The following is a 6,574-nucleotide window of genomic DNA, read 5'->3' on the forward strand; positions in this document are numbered from 1 at the left end:
ATACTTGTTATAGGCCAGTCAGTTTTTTTCACGGACTAATATTACTGCACATTTTACATTGGAAAACTACAACGTTCGAGTTCAGCATAAATTATAACTTTTGTTCCTGACATTGGGAGCTCAGATCAGTTTGAATAGCCTCAAATAGTATGAATAGAACATTAAATTGCTTACAAGATAAGATGAATAACTATATATTTAAGTTGTAACAGTCTGGCCAAATTACTCTGATATTATTACACTCTCTATGTTATATAAAATCTATTTTATGTAAGTTGAAGTAATAATGAAGAAAACATCATGGATACTTACCTCTTCAGAGTTTCGGATGTACGTCGACCTGGTTGGCTGAACACCCTTTACTCACTGACAGGAGATGCCATGCATTCGAGAACTGTTAGTCTCATACTCGTTCCTATAGGATGGCCGTCAGACACGAGCATGTCGTCACGCCTTATTCGTAAATTCCACGTGAAATCGACGGGGTGGAGCCAAAAGGGTTGTGTCGCAGATTAATAGTTATTGGTTGTAGATAAATAATAAGTAAGCGTATTAAGACAAGAGGACGTCTGCATATATAAGTGCAGATAAAACGTGGAGTCAATATTGCGTGGTCAATTGATGTTATGTGACTTTAATTACTTAATGTTATGTAACAGTCTATTTAAGTGAACGTGAAAGTTAGTGTATGCATATATACATACATATATAACAGATGTAAAGATATAAGATTCAGTTCAGCTATATTAAGTGAGGTGACTTAGCTTTTCTCATACCTTGAAAGCCAAAATATTTAAATTACCAGGATAAACCTTAAAAGTTTAATATTATTTTTTTTCAGTTTATTTGTTTATGAAATGGTAAACGCAAACATTTCCATCAAGCAACTATAGAAACCAAAATTAAAACCCAATTGTTAGAGCTAAACAAACAAACAAATCAAGAATAACGACGTAAACTATTTTTGTTGGACCAACTATGAATTAGTGACGAAATCATTTTTAAAAAGCACGATGAAAAGCTGTAGTAAAAAAAATCCAGGAATAACAGACATGACTGACTGGAGGGGAAAACTGTGAGAGAAGTCATGACTTGAAGAACTAGTAACTAATGGACATCAACATTTAATGAAGTTCTCTGTTTCTACGACTAATCACTGGATAAGTGAATATTTCTCATATTTACTTATACAGTATAAATACATCTCGGTGGTTCAAGTTATTAGGGCAATTAGCTCTCAGCAAACCAGGGAACATTAGCAGCGAATATCAATTTTCTCAAATTAGTGGTTTTGACTGGTGTGTCGAAATATTTGTATAAGTAGTGAATACTTTTCTCTGTCTTGGAGAATGATTCAAGTAGCAGTTCACTGTATATTCAAAGTTAACGTGGACAAGATACTTTTAGTTTTGATACTCGTTCTATGAGAGTCATGCCAAGTTATAGAAACATGTTTTAGAAGTAGAGATTTGTTCACTGGTTCTAGAGGGATATTTAAATAGCAGTTAAGTGTATATTCAAAGTTAACGTGGACAAGATACTTTTAGTTTTGATACTCGTTCTATGAGAGTCGTGTCAAAAAGAGCCATCCTACTATATTCTCTAGTGAAATGCTCCAGTTTCTGAACAGCTTTGTTAGGTTACTGATTTATAGCTAAGAGAATATTTCAATACATATATTTTTTTCTTTGCGGGTATTAGTTGAGTTAAAATCATAACAGTGAAATAGCGTACAACAGTCACCTGACCTGTCACAGTTCGAATGTATTTGGAATTATCTTGTTACTTTAAAACGATTCTTGTCACGTGGCATGGGTATCGTGCAAACTCATTATAAGCTATGTTTTTAATAAGTTATTTTGTATTTGTTGTGAACATTAATATATTTCATATTTCTGAGTGGTATTGTATTGATATGTATGCAATACAGCATGAAACTTGTGCCATTTCAATTTTAATGTGGTGCTTTCACATATTAATAATATAGAACAGAAGTAAAAAAAAAACAATGATCAGAAACGTAAAAATATCGATATATATTTTTGTTTCAAACTTCTTCAAAAAATTCAATCGTGTTTGCAATCGTGCCAGGTTTAAATGCAAGAACAGGTTTTTGTGTATTTGTTACACAATGGGATATCTGTGTTCTATTCACCGCAGGTATCAAAGTCTGATTTTTAGCGTTGTAAGCCCTCATAATTATTAGTAATAACAGATAATCAATGTGATTATAGTTAAAAGCATGGGGAATTTGAAAGAACAGCATGCAGACTCAATCCGAGGGCTAGTATGCTTTAACTATCTAAGTGAAATTGGATGTTATGGTGCAACTTTGGAAAAGAGTGAGACTATTAGATGATTTTTTAGCATTCACACAACCTCACAAATATTACATTTCGTTATCAATTAATGGACATACCAACTTTTGCATGGTTGATTTTAGACATTAAATTGCATTATCTTGTCTACACGTACCAAGTTTCTTTAAAGGGAAAGAATGTCAACAAATTTATTCAAAACATAGATTTAAATTTATTTGTTTGCCCGACACCGTGTATAACGAACGTGTTTACGTGTTAGAATGACTTACTGATACATCTAACGTATTCTCTGAATCGATTGCGTGGATGGAAGAAAGCAATCAGTGAAAGTAAATGGTGATGATTTTGGAAGATTCAAGTCTCTCAAGATTTAAAGAACTCTGGGAGCGCGATTCCACAATCTTCAAATGAGAAAATGTCCGAAATTCAGGACTGTTTTCATTGACCAGTCGACAGAATGAAAAAACAAGTTTTTATATATTTGGACATGGTTGCATATACGTTCATATATCTTGAAGAGAATTTACTATAGCATGAAAAAAACTTTTTTCTAGTTTGTAAATTATTCATACATGTATTTTCTTGGGGCATCTACATGTTTCACAACACAAATGAAAATTACATCTGTTTGTTTCAGCCTGTGTATCAAGTTTACTGATTTTTCGTGTACATTGGCTATCTTTTGTTTGGAATATTAAAAGATCTTATTTATCTTTCGAGGCTAATATTTCGTTCAATTATTCATATACAAAGTGACAGAATCATACCTTGTCTGAACATACCAGAAAACATTCGTGGAGACGCATTTTAGGTTATTACGGTCTTCAGTTTTCTTAAACAAAGCTGCGCAATAAATATTTTATTGAAAATGAATCTTGTTCATTGATACCTGTGGCAGTTATTGAAAAAAAACAACAAAAATGATCATAGTTGTGTAAATTAATCGCTATTATGAGTGATTGATAAATGTTTATCACTTCATTGTGTTGGCTTATAGAGGAAACACAGGGGTTATTCAATTATTTTTTGCGTTTTAATGGAAATTCCCATATGTTCATAGGCTCTGACTTTTAAATGGCGTTTGGTTTTGCCATTATAAGAGGCCTTACTGTCTCCACACGTGTGAAGATAGACAAGTCAAGAACAATAAGGAATGGGGAGGAGATCTTTAGTAGGGAAGAAATTTTTTATGCGTGATGTGGATTTAAAACTACCCTCAAGTGGATTTAAATGAAGAAACAGGACATCAACCTATACTATCAAATTTCTCTATCCTCTGTTTATCACTTATAATGAAACTGAAATATGGATTCTCCCGTACAAGAAATTGTATCCATAATGTTAAACATTGAAATGATTTTTGTTAGCTACTGATTCGACTAAAGCAGGATAAACGCTAAAAATATATAACATGTATGTTAGGCTTACTATATTACAAACTTATCTTACGTTCACTCATTGCGCATAAACTGTAGGCGGATAAGTTGAGAAAAATATTAGTATTTTGAACACGATTATGTCAACGGTTTGTTTTTACTTTTTTTTTGTGATAGTGCATGTGATAGCAACTAGCAGATCAATTAATCAAACTTATTCAAATAATTTAGTATAATAAATGATGGCGTGATTTTATGAGACGTTTAAAATACATGTATACCGTTTCAGTCAGAAAATTTGTATTACATATTTGTTAACATTTCTAATCTGTGCATTGTACTTCTGGTTAAAGGAAATATTGTATCTTTGGAAAACGTCCACCAAGGAACCTATTTAGAGAGAAAACTTTCATTTGAGACATCAAAAAGCTTCTTTTTTTTCTTATGTGGTACTATATCAATCTTAATGAAATACGTTATGGGTATCTAAGTATTATCTTTAGCTTTTTTGATTTTCAAAAATAAATGCTTTTGACAGTATATACGCATACTTTATGGAACTCGTTTTGAAAATATCCATAATTGCTATGGAAACTAATCTTTCATTTTGATCGTAAAATTTGTAGCTTAGTAATAAAAATATTACTTATTTATTCTTTAAACCTACGATTCGTAAAGCCTTACAGCAAATTCGTTTTGGCTGTCATATTTTATCATTTACCGTGATAAACTACGTGCAATAGGCTTTACTTCGAAGTGCACTACCGGATATTAAGACTAACAAACTACAGTGATTGTGCTGCAAAATGTAAATTTTCGTAGCTTGCAGTTGAAATAAAATAAAAATACTCAAGTTGCAAGAAAACGAGTTTTCATTGTCATACTAGAAATATACGACCTTAAAACACGCGACTTTGATACTCTTCTTTGGATACTCAAAGTTTTGCTTTGAGCTCTTCTTTTGGAGCTTTGTACTGCCAGTTATGATTTATGTTTTAGCGGAATGCACCTGAAGAAGCTGTAAGGCGAAACCTTAAGTGTCCAATTAAAGAAGAAAAACAAATTTTGATGTTTTAAGGTCGTTTATTTCTAGTCTTAAAATGTCTTTTAGACACCAGTGTGTACTACAGAAATAAAATAATGATTTTTCATTGTCGTTGAATACAATATATGACATGCAATTATCTATTAAAGAACTCCCAATCGAAAGTAAGTAAATTATACTTATAAGACCTAAATTAATAAAAAAAAAAGTAATCCTGCATAAAATCTAGCTAGAATTACGTAATGTTGTAAACCAATACACTGGCATACCAAAACTTGTATGATTAAATTGCATTGAATTGACTGAAAACACAGACGTATCTTGGAGCAAACACTTGGAGGAGGAGGGGGGCATGGCCAGGTGGTTAGGGCACTCGACTCGCAATCTGAGGGTCGCGGGTTAGAATCCCTGTCACATCAAACATGCTCTCCCTTTCAGCCGTGGGGGCGTTATAAGTGACGGTCAATCGTACTATTCGTTCGTAAAAGAGTAGCTCAAGAGTTGGCAGTGGGTGATGATAACTAGCTGCCTTCCCTCTAGTCTTACACTGCGAACTTAGGGACGGCTAACGCAGATAGCCCTCGTGTAGCTTTGCGCGAAATTTAAAACAAAACAAACTCTTGGGGATGCAAGTTAAGTAACCAGTATAACATCAAGTCAAAAGTCAATACCTACGGGAGTGAAATGAATGGTCATAGTGTGCGAAGCACATTCAGCATGAAAAGTATGCTATTGCTGGGGGAGTCTGGAGGCATCCACCCCCCCAGAAAATTGGGAGCCAAAAGTGTTGTTAAAGACATAAATTTAAAAATGGAAAACCTTTGGGGAGAGGCAAAAACCAGTTTTGGATAGTCAAAGCCCCTTGCTCCCTCATATCAGCCTATAACTGTAAATTAATTGTAATTCTAATCATAGCTCATGAGGTTAGTCCTTAGTTTACACATTAAGCCAAAGATGCAAAATACTATTCGTAAAAGTTATTGTAGTAAAAAGTATTTTTAAACATCGTAACCAGTAAGTATTAATGAAACTAACTAAAAAGTAAAATAGAATGGGCTACAACTTTCATTACAAATGAACAAAGTAATATCAATTGGCTTTGTAACCATAGGCTTGTTATTAAAGCAACGGATTTCTGTTAGTGAAAGGAGAAAAATATAATGTTGAAATTTATTTTCTTATGCAACAGTTCAACCTGAAGCATGACTATTTGATATAACGTTAAGGTCTTGTATCACTAATATTCGAGTTATTTTTGGTTGACCCCTAACAAAGCCGGAAGAAGAAGAAAATGTTTAGGTTAGTTTCGTGTTTATGATAAGGAGAAACATAGATGATATGACAAAACATAAGAGTAATAGATAATTGATTTGATAATTACATTCTTTTTGAATGATTTTAAATACGTAGAAATTATAATTCATTTATTTTATCAAAACCTGGTTTAGTAGGAATCTCACGAGGGAGTGTCTGAGAAAAGTTGCAAACTTTTAACTAAACCGCAAATGGTAGATGATGGTGCATGTGACTTTTGTGAGTTAATCCCAAGCCTAGTACTGCTAGTAGTTTAACTTGAATTTGAAATGAATCTAAGTTTCAAATGGACAGCAACTGCCTATTGTAGAAACCTACAAATGTAGAGGACGACATTTGTAGGTTTCTACAATAGGCAGTTGCTGTCCATTTGAAACTTAGATTCATTTCAAATTCAAGTTAAACTACTAGCAGTACTAGGCTTGGGATTAACTCACAAAAGTCACATGCACCATCATCTACCATTTGCGGTTTAGTTAAAGGTTTGCAACTTTTCTCAGACACACCCTCGAGACATT

The 6,574-nt window shown here is 33.2% G+C and overlaps 1 long non-coding RNA gene across 1 annotated transcript in view; it reads right to left on the bottom strand.

Moving 5' to 3' along the window:
* Positions 1–514, bottom strand: part of LOC111087660 — a 51,245-nt gene extending 50,731 nt beyond the window's left edge. Inside the window, exon 1 of the long non-coding RNA XR_002612320.1 lies at positions 313–514. This is a non-coding gene — a long non-coding RNA (uncharacterized LOC111087660). The remainder of the gene's footprint in view (positions 1–312) is intronic.
* Between the last annotated feature and the right edge of the window lie 6,060 nt (positions 515–6,574).

This window comes from Limulus polyphemus, unplaced genomic scaffold (assembly GCF_000517525.1).
Source record: "Limulus polyphemus unplaced genomic scaffold, Limulus_polyphemus-2.1.2 Scaffold2446, whole genome shotgun sequence".
Classification (NCBI taxonomy): domain Eukaryota; kingdom Metazoa; phylum Arthropoda; class Merostomata; order Xiphosura; family Limulidae; genus Limulus; species Limulus polyphemus.